Below are 11187 nucleotides of genomic sequence, written 5' to 3'. Positions count from 1 at the left end.
ATAATAATAATAATAATTAAAGCTGCAAGCAGCAATGAACGGGCCCTCGCACTCACGTCAACCGCCCCCCATAAGCATATCAGAAATGACACCACCCACGACTTCCTATGTCAAACCCTTCAAAAGTTATAGCAGAAAAAAGGGACGACCTGTCAGAAGAAGGGGCGGGGCTAATTCAGGGCAAAGAAGATCAAGGACTCATTACAGAGTCCCATGACACCACCCACGACTCTCTATGTCAAAACATGCAAAAGTTATAGCAGAAAATAGGGACAACCAATCAGAAAAAGGGACTGGGCTAATTGTCACCAATTATGGTCAAGGACTCAATGCCGAGTCCCATGACACCACCCACGACTCTCTATGTCAAACCTTTCAAAAGTTATGGCAGAAAAAAGTATTCTAGGGGGCGCTGTTGAGCCGTGAGGACACGCCCATTAATGCAAACCATGAAAAAAAAAATCAGATCACTCAAATGAACGACGATCATACAGTACAGCTGTATCTCATGGTCCAGAATGTATGATATTATATTAATCTATTATACCATATTATATTACATGTTGTTATTTCATATTAGCGTACCCAGTAATATAGCATATTGTATTATTGCATTGTATGTTGCTTCATTTCATATATTTTTGACTGTATTATATTGTAAAATTATATATCATAGCGATTGCATTATTATATAATTTCAATTTATAACACTAATATACAATTCCTCACACACACACTCCTTCCAAATGTTTCTTTTTTTTCTCCATTATGACAATTGTATGCTGTCATCCGTTATGTTTTTTGTTTTTAAGCTTGTTATGTCTGTTATTCAAATATATTAATACATTCATCAATATGCTATACTGTATTTTGTATTGTGTATATTGTGTGTGTGTGTGTGTGTGTGTGTGTGTGTGTGTGTGTGTATATATATATATATATATATATATATATATATATATATATATGTGTGTGTGTGTGTGTGTGTGTGTGTATACCTGAAGTGTGACTACCTGCAGAACGTATTTTAGCATGAAAGCTTGCATATTTAACGTACATCAAGCATCCTGTATCATAGCTACATGTCTGCCGTTTGTAACAAAGCAAACCGCGTGAAAATCGGTTGAAAATCAAGTGAGTTATAGTTATTTTACTTATGCAGACACCTCCTTCCACAATAGAAGTGAACGCTCTAGAGTTAAAGCGATACCGATCCAAGATGGCGGCCACGCCCGACGTTCTCAGGCAGTCAATGCGGCGCCTCGACCAAGATGGCGGCCGCGCTGAACATCAGCCCCTCCCCCCGCGGGAGCTGCGCGCGCAAACTCCACTCAAATTCAAAAGTTATGGCAGAAAATCGGGACAACCAATCAGAAGAAGGGGAAAGAGAAAAGTAATGTGCGTCGTCACAGGACAGAGACGAACATTTTGATGTAAAAAAAACACAAAAATTGCTGACAAAAATTTTGGCATATCAAGCAAGGCTTGAACTCTCGACCTCTGGCAGCAAAGACCGCAATAATCTGGCTGAGCTAAGTCTCAGCTATTCCTTTTATTTGACCTACTGGCTTAGGACAGACCAACATAGCGATAAAATGTCTGGAACTTTTTTTTCCTAATTTTTTAAATATTTGTAAGTTATAAATATTAGTAAAACCCTACTATTTAAATTATTACTTTTTCTGTAACCATTCTGCCAAGGTTGTAACCGGGCTGAGCCGGGAATATTTCTGAAGTCACCACATTACAGGGAGCTGATTGGTCGGGGGGCGGGGCCGTCATCACCCTACTCGCCACTGATTGGTCGGGGGGCGGGGCCGTCATCACCCTACTCGCCACTGATTGGTCGGGGGGCGGGGCCGCCATCACCCTACTCGCCACTGATTGGTCAGGGGGCGGGGCCGGCAGACGTTTGAATCAGGAAGCGGGAGTCAGCGCGAGAGCGACTGGCGGCTCGCGGCAATTTTATTATAAAAAAAGGACAACCAATCAGAAGAAGGGGCGGGGCTAATTCAGGCCAATGAAGTTCAAGGACTCCATAAAGAATCGGATGACACCACCCACGACTCTCTATGTCAAACCATTCAAAAGTTATAGCAGAAAATCGGGACAACCAATCAGAAGAAGGGGCGGGGCTAATTAAGGCCAACGAAGCTTAAGGACTCATTACAGAGTCCCATGACACCACCCAGGACTCTCTATGTCAAACCATTCAAAAGTTATGGCAGATAAAAGTCATCTAGGGGGCGCTGTTGAGCCGTTAGGCCACGCCCATTAATGCAAACCATGAAATATCAAATGTATCGCCAAGTCTGGCTTGCATGCAAAATTTGGTGACTTTTGGAGAACTATCAAATATGGACCAATCACATGAAGGGGGGGCGCGCCTTTTGGCGTCTAGCGTCGCCACGGTAACACTTTTGAAAGAGAAAAGTAATGCGTGGTGTCGCAGGATGTAGACGCACATTTTGATGTATAACACACCTGGGTGCACGTTACGGTTCGGGCTGAATTAACTGCCGAAGGAATGGCATAAATTTCGCCAAAATGACACAATTTATTCAAAATGGCCGACATCCTGTTCGGTTTCGGCCATGGCTCCAAGAGACTTTTCTTTAAGTTGTGCCATGATACAGGTGTGTAGCGATTTTCGTGCATGTACGTCAAACCGTATTGTGGGGCTTGAGGCACAAAGTTTTCCGGGGGGCGCTGTTGAGCCATATTGCCACGCCCATTAATGCAAACCATGAAATATCAAATTTATCGCCAGGCCTGGCTTGCATGCCAAATTTGGTTCCTTTTGGGGAACTATCAAATATGGACCAATCAGATGAAGGGGGGGTGCGCTTGTTGGCGTCTAGCGTCGCCACGGTAACACTTTTGAAAGAGAAAAGTAATGCGTGTAGTCGCAGGATGGAGACGCACATTTTGATGTATAACACATCTGGGTTCACGATACGGTTCGGGCTGAATTAACTCTCGAAGGAATGGCATATATTGCTCCAAAATTAAGCAATTAATTCAGAATGTTCAAAATGGCCGACTTCCTGTTCGGTTTCGGCCATCGCGCCAAGAGACTTTTCTTTTAGTTGCGACATGATACAGGTGTGTACCGATTTTCGTTCATGTACGTCAAACCGTATTATGGGGCTTGAGGCACAAAGTTTTTTCTGTCGAACCAATCAGATGAAGGGTGGGCGCGCTTTTTGGCGTCTAGCGTCGCCACGGTAATGCTTTTGAAAGAGAAAAGTAATGCGTGTTGTCGCAGGATGGAGACGCACATTTTGATGTATAACACACTTGGGGGCACGTTACGGTTCGGGCTGAATTAACTTTCGAAGGAATGGCATAAATTTCGCCAAAATGACACGACTAATTCAAAATGGCTGACATCCTGTTCGGTTTCGGGCATGACCCCAAGAGACTTTTGTTTAAGTTGTCCCATGATACAGGTGTGTACCGATTTTCGTGCATGTACGTCAAACCGTATCGTGGGGCTTGAGGCACAAAGTTTTCAAGGGGGCGCTGTTGAGCCATTTTACCACAGCCATTAATGCAAACCTTGAAATATCAAATTTTTCGCCAGGCCTGACTAGGGTGCAAAATTTGGTGACTTTTTGGGCATGTTAAGGGGGGCAAAAAGGCCTTCACTTTGTCAGGAAAATAATAATAATAATAATAATAATAATAAAAATTCCTGCAAATACAATAGGGCCTTCGCACTGCAAGTGCTCGGGCCCTAATAATAATAATAAACATCACAGATACAATAGGGTCCTCGCACTTTCAGTGCTCGGGCCCTAATAATTAAAGCTGCAAGCAGCGATGAACGGGCCCTCGCACTCATGGCCACCGCCCCCCATAAGGGTATCAGAAATGACACCACCCACGACTTCCTATGTCAAACCATTCAAAAGTTATAGCAGAAAAAAGGGACAACCAATCAGAAGAAGGGGCGGGGCTAATTCAGGCCAATGAAGGTCAAGGACTCCATACAGAATCTGATGACACCACCCACGACTCTCTATGTCAAACCATTCCAAAATTATAGCAGGAAATCGGGACAACCAATCAGAAGAAGGGGCGGGGCTAATTAAGGCCAACGAAGCTTAAGAACTCATTACACAGTCCCATGACACCACCCACGACTTCCTATGTCAAACCATTAAAAAGTTATAGCAGAAAAAAGGGACAACCAATCAGAAGAAGGGGCGGGGCTAATTCAGGCCAATGAAGGTCAAGGACTCCATAAAGAATCTGATGACACCAGCCACCACTCTCTATGTCAAACCATTCCAAAGTTATAGCAGAAAATCGGGACAACCAATCAGAATAAGGGGCGGGGCTACTTAAGGCCAACGAAGCTCAAGGACTCCATACAGAGTCCCATGACACCACCCACAACTTCCTATGTCAAACCATTCAAAAGTTATGGCAGAGAAAAGTATTCTAGGGGGCGCTGTTGAGCCGTTAGGCCACGCCCATTAATGCAAACCATGAAATATCAAATTTATCGCCAAGTCTGTCTTGCATGCCAAATTTGGTGACTTTTGGAGAACTATCAAATATGGACCAATCAGATTTCAAAATGGCCGACTTCCTGTTCGGTTTCGGCCATGGCTCCAAGAGACTTTTCTTTAAGTTGGGCCATGATACAGGTGTGTAGCGATTTTCGTGCATGTACATCAAACCGTATTGTGGGGCTTGAGGCACAAAGTTTTCCGGGGGGCGCTGTTAAGCCATTTTGCCACGCCCATTAATGCAAACCATGAAATATTAAATTTATCGCCAGGCCTGGCTTGCATGCCAAATTTGGTGCCTTTTGGGGAACTATCAAATATGGACCAATCAGATGAAGGGGGGGTGCGCTTGTTGGCGTCTAGCGTCGCCACGGTAACACTTTTGAAAGAGAAAAGTAATGCGTGTAGTCGCAGGATGTAGACGCACATTTTGATGTATAACACATCTGGGTTCACGATACGGTTCCGGCCGTATTAATTCTCGAAGGAATGGCATATATTGCTCCAAAATTACGCGATTAATTCAGAATGTTAAAAATGGCCGACTTCCTGTTCGGTTTCGGCCACGGTGCCAAGAGACTTTTCTTTAAGTTGCGACATGATACAGGTGTGTACCGATTTTCATTCATGTACGTCAAACCGTATTATGGGGCTTGAGGCGCAAAGTTTTTTCTGTCTGAACCAATCAGATGAAGGGTGGGCACGCCTTTTGGCGTCTAGCGTCGCCACGGTAACGCTTTTGAAAGAGAAAAGTAATGCGTGGTGTCGCAGGATGGAGACGCACATTTTGATGTATAACACACCTGGGTGCACGTTACGGTTCGGGCTGAATTAACTGCCGAAGGAATGGCATACATTTCGCCAAAATGACACAATTTATTCAAAATGGCCGACGTCCTGTTCGGTTTCGGCCATGGCTCCAAGAGACTTTTCTTTAAGTTGTGCCATGATACAGGTGTGTACCGATTTTCGTGCATGTACGACAAACCGTATTGTGGGGCTTGAGGCACAAAGTTTTCAAGGGGGCGCTGTTGAGCCATTTTGCGCCGCCCATTAATGCAAACCATTAAATATCAAATTTTTCGCCAGGCCTGACTTGCATGCAAAATTTGGTGACTTTTTGGGGACGTTTAGGGGGGCAAAAAGGCCCTCCTTTCGTCAGAAGAAGAAAGAAAAAAAATTCCTACAGATACAATAGGGCCTTCGCACTGCAAGTGCTCGGGCCCTAATAATAAAAATTCCTGCAAATACAATAGGGCCTTCGCTCTGAAGGTGCTCGGGCCCTAATAATAATAAAAATTCCTGCAAATACAATAGGGCCTTCGCACTGCAAGTGCTCGGGCCCTAATAATAAACATCACAGATACAATAGGGTCCTCGCACTTTCAGTGCTCGGGCCCTAATAATAATAAACATCACAGAGAAAATAGGGTCCTCGCACTTTCAGTGCTCGGGCCCTAATAATAAACATCACAGATACAATAGGGTCCTCGCACTTTCAGTGCTCGGGCCCTAATGATGAACTCATAACAGGTAATGTCAGTATAGCCAACAGTTTGAATGGGTTTTTTAGTACAGTAGCCAATACCCTAGTTAACAAACTTCCTAGTCCGTCTGGTGTCTATGGAGAAAGTCATGTGGTTAAATTTTACAACCAAAAGGGAGTCAAAGTAGATGCATTCTCCTTTTCAAAGGTGTCTGAGGAGGTGGTCTTAAAAAAACTCCAGACCCTGAACCTCAATAAGGCTACAGGACTGGATAATATTTCCGCTAAATTCCTGCAGGACGCGGCAGAGGCCATTACTCCATGTCTAACTTTTATTTTTAATATGTCCATAGAGCAGGGGTGTTTCCCAACAGATTTTAAATCAGCAAGAGTTGTAGCTCTATATAAAAAAGGGAATAAATTAGATCCAGGGAATTATCGTCCTGTCTCCATACTGAGCACGGTATCAAAGGTAATGGAGAAAATCATCTCAGAACAAATAAATGCCTACCTTTTATCCAACAACCTTCTGTTTGATTTTCAATCTGGTTTCCGTATGTCACACTCCACGGATACCTGTCTACTTAATCTAACAGACAGGATCAGAGGGGAGGTGGATAAGGGCAAGTACTGCGGCATGGTCCTTATTGACTTACAAAAAGCCTTTGACACTGTCAACTATAGGGTACTCTTATTTAAACTTAGAGCCATGGGCTTCAGCAGCGCTACCTTGAAATGGGTGAGCTCCTTCCTTGAGGATCGTAGGCAAATGGTGCAAGTAAATGGGTCCATGTCCTCCGCACTTAAGCCAATGTGTGGTGTTCCTCAAGGAAGCATCTTGGGTCCGCTTTTCTTCTTATTATATGTCAATGATATGAAGTCAGCCTGTGACTGTGATCTATTTCTGTTTGCTGACGATGCAGCTCTTCTGACGTCTCATCAGGATAAATCAGAAGTAGAAAAAACACTTAGCTGTGAGCTCAGTAAGATCAGTACCTGGTTGGTTGACAATCGTTTATCCCTCCACCTAGGTAAAACCGAGTCCATCCTATTTGGGTCAAGCATTAGATTAGCGAGGGTTGATGGACTCAAGGTGGTGGTGGGCGATACGGAGGTGACGGATAAGAAGGAGGTTACCTACCTGGGCTGTATCCTGGACAATAAGTTGACAGGAGAGAGTATGGCCAAGAGGGTTATATCAAAAGTAAACCAGAGAGTCAGATTCCTTGCCAGGACATCATCTTTCTTAGATAGGACAGCCCTAGAGATCTTGGCAGGGGCCTTGGTTCAGTGCCTCTTTGATTATGCTTGCACATCGTGGTTCTCTAGCACTTCAAAACATCTGAAGCATAGCCTACAGACAGCACAAAATAAATTAGTCAGGGTAGTCCTCCAACTACACCCCAGAACTCACCTCACTCAGTTTCATTTTAAAAGCCTCAAGTGGCTAAGAGTGGAGGAAAGAGTGCTACAAATTAAACTCTCTATGGTACACAGAATATTACACAAGCCGGTGCCAAAATATCTAATTAACTATTTTACCAGGGTCAATAGTATTCATGGACATGCTACCAGAGGAAGCTCCACCAATGTGGTGCCGGCCAAGTTCAGGACAAACGGGGGTCAAAGTTCATTTTTGTACACCGGGGCCTTGGCCTGGAATAGCCTACCTGAAGATCTGAAATCCACTAGCTCCTCTGCTTCCTTTAAAACTTTTGTGAGGAGCTGGATTATCAGGGGTAGAAGATGGGTGTAGGTTAATTGAAAGATATTCTGGTGCATAGTGTTTTAAAATTGGATTCTGATCTGCTTTGTATTGTAATGTATGTTAAATGTGTGTATTCCTGCCTTATATCTCTCTCCCTGGCGTGGTAGGCCGACCCACGCATTCCACATTTTCTCCCACATGTCCTGACGTACACAACACTTTCATTCAGCAGACCATTGTTTACGCACACACATATCTTAAAGGACCGCAATGGAAATAAGCTCCTGCTTTATTGTGTTTTTATCCTTTTGATGATGGTGTGGCCTATGTATTTATACAATCTCCATTGTCAATAAAGATGTCAAATCAAATCAAAAATCAAGTTTGGTTAAAAAAGGGGAGGTGGTGTCAGCCTCATTAACCCGGATTGGAAGTTGGTTCCATAGTAATGGTGCCTGATAGCAGAACGCCCGCCCTCCAAATCCACATTTGGATACTCTAGGAACTACGAGTAAACCTGCACTCTGAGAACAAAGAGTTCCATTGGTAACATGAGGTACGATCAGGTCTTGCATATATGGTGGGGCTAGGCTGTTTTGGCTTTACATGCAAGTACTAAAACTTTGAATTGGATTCTGAGTTTTACGGGGAGCCAATGGAGTGAAGCTAACACACAGATGGTTTCTATTGCTGATTCCTGTGAGCACTCGCACTGCTGCATTCTGGATCAGCTGGAGCCTATTCAGCAAATTACTTGGACATCCTGCTAACAACACATTACAGTAATGTAGCCTAGAAGATACAAAGGCGTGAATTAATTCTTCCGCATCACACTGCGAGAGGATGTTCCTAATCTTAGTGATATTACGGAGATGAAAAAAATGCCGTTTTCCAACATGATTAATATACAGTTTAAACGACAAATCAAGGTTTCTCACAGTTGCACTGGAAGCCATCGCAACACCATCTAGTCCCTTCCTAAGATGCTTTAGACCAAAAATAATAACCTCTGTTTTATCGGAATTTAGAAGCAAAAAAATTGCGGACATCCAGTCCTTGATGTCCCTAAGACATGCCTGAAGTTTAACTAACGGTTCTGTTTCATCCGGCTTCTTAGACAAATAGAGCTGCGTATCATCAACATAGCAATGAAAGTGTATGCCGTGATTCTGGATTATACTTCCCAATGGCTGCATGTATAAACTAAACAAGATTGGCCCTAGCACTGAACCCTGCGGAACACAATAGCAGACCCTTGACTGTTCTGAAGAAACCTCATGTACATGAACAAACTGGAACCTGTCAGATAGATATGATTTAAACCAACGTAGAGCTGTCCCTTTTAATCCCCCCCAAAAAAAATCCTACAGATACAATAGGGCCTTCGCACTGTAAGTGCTCGGGCTCTAATAATGCATATAGAATTATACAGTTCAAGGTCTCCAAAAAGCAACCATAGGATATTACTGCAAACAGTTTCTTCATGACAGACATACAGTTAGGTCCTGAAGGATTTTTTATGACTTTGCCTGAGTTTTACCTTTTATACATACCTTCATGGATGGATAAATACAAGAATCTAACAAGGTTCTAACCACTGGGAACATTTTAGAACAGAAAACTCAAGAGCTACCTTGAAGTTGTGTTTCATTTCAGAGAAGAAAAGAAGGTGAAAGCATCAATGTTTCCATACATGAGAGGACGCCAGTGAGGAGAGATGGAGGAATCTCGTGAAGTGGTGGAGATATCCTCCTTTTTATCAGTCTCCAGTTTTTGATATGTTTGTGGGTTGTGGGGAGTTTGTAAGATCATACTGCACCATAAGGCCTCATATTTATTTAATGGAAGTCAATTATGACAACGTAGCCTATGTACGCCTGTGTATGTCTGGCAGGCAGTACAGCTGCTGATGTGTTGTTCCGTGTCCTCACATATCGCACGCCTCTCATGACCGCTGGTGTTCTCTCACTGAGCAACCAAGCTCACACACACTGGCTGTGTGTGTGTGTGTGTGTGTGTGTGTGTGTGTGTGTGTGTGTGTGTGTGTGTGTGTGTGTGTGTGTGTGTGTGTGTGTGTGTGTGTGTGTGTGTGTGTGTGTGTGTGTGTGTGTGTGTGTGTGTGTGTGTGTGTGTGTTGCTGTCAGTAGACCAGCGTTGCAAAGAACATTTTTCACCTTTTTATTACGACGCTGCTCTTCATTACAGTTTTCTCCAAACACTTATTTTCAACCGCACTCAGTGACCCCAACTCTCTGTGGATATTTACTCCTTCATTATTAGTTTTCATGATAATAAAATAAAAATCATTGATACAATAAAAGAACCAACAATAACAACAAACTGGCAGTCTGGTGTTGTTCTGTAACACATGTACTTCTGCATCACTGGGTTGTAATGTCTTTTCTGTCTGATGATGTATAACATAAAAACTGGATGCATCATTTGCAGATCTCATCGAGGGCATATTTCACTCACAACATAACATATTAAACATGTCAAATGTTGACACAGACATTCAACCATTAAAAAAATGAAATACTGGCTAATTTTAAATCAGATTGCAACATGTCTCAGAAGAGATGACATAAGCATTGATTATTACTGTTGAGCACCCACTCTTTTCTCTATCTATTTCTCTGTTCATGTTTTTACTTATTTCTTTCAAAATAATATTTGTTTAATATTTACCAGATTTTTTTCTCCATTTTTTTCTCTCACCTCAGGTCAGTCCTGGGCATTGCTCTCCCCCTGCCAACCCCGGGAGGGCCCTGCACTGAGCTCAAGTTTCCTCCTTACTTGAGGAGTGAGCAGGCTGCTGCCTTTTACCTGACAGGGTGGGGCTTCTCTGGCCGGGCGTAGTGTGTGGAAGGATCATGTTATCCCACCCCATTGGACGCCCCAGCTGGCCAGAGGGGGTGTGTTTTGCTGGATGTTTTTGTGAGGGTAGCCCCCATTAGCTACCCAAGGGAACACGGGGAGAACATGCAAACTCCACACAGAAAGGCCCTTTCGCCAACCCCACCCAGGATGCAAAGGGGGGAAGTAAACACGCCCTCAGCACCAACAGCATCCCCGGTGAGAAATGAACCCAGTTGAATGTTTTTAAAGACTAATGAATGAACACTCATCGTGAACTTTCACGACTAGAGACTATAAAGCCAATATTTACTGTCTCTTTCTTAAGATTGGGGATCATGAGGCATCAATATTTACACAAATACAACCCAATTCTTGTATGAATCAAAGTGCACTCCTAATTTGTTGCTCCCATAAATAACATCAGCCAGTGACACATTCTGCACGAGACAAAGGACTCGTTTGAACTTTTGTAATGGAAACAAATGTGACAATGTAAAATCCTGCTGCCCAACACTCCATTAAAAGAACTCAACAAGCTCTCTGATGTCACAGGAAAACAGGAGTACTGGACCTCCACTAAGACCTTCAGCTGCTAACCAGTGCTGGCTGTCTGA

Source organism: Cololabis saira, chromosome 7 (assembly GCF_033807715.1).
Source record: "Cololabis saira isolate AMF1-May2022 chromosome 7, fColSai1.1, whole genome shotgun sequence".
Lineage (NCBI taxonomy): Eukaryota > Metazoa > Chordata > Actinopteri > Beloniformes > Belonidae > Cololabis > Cololabis saira.
Note: the sequence above shows the minus strand (reverse complement) of the source record.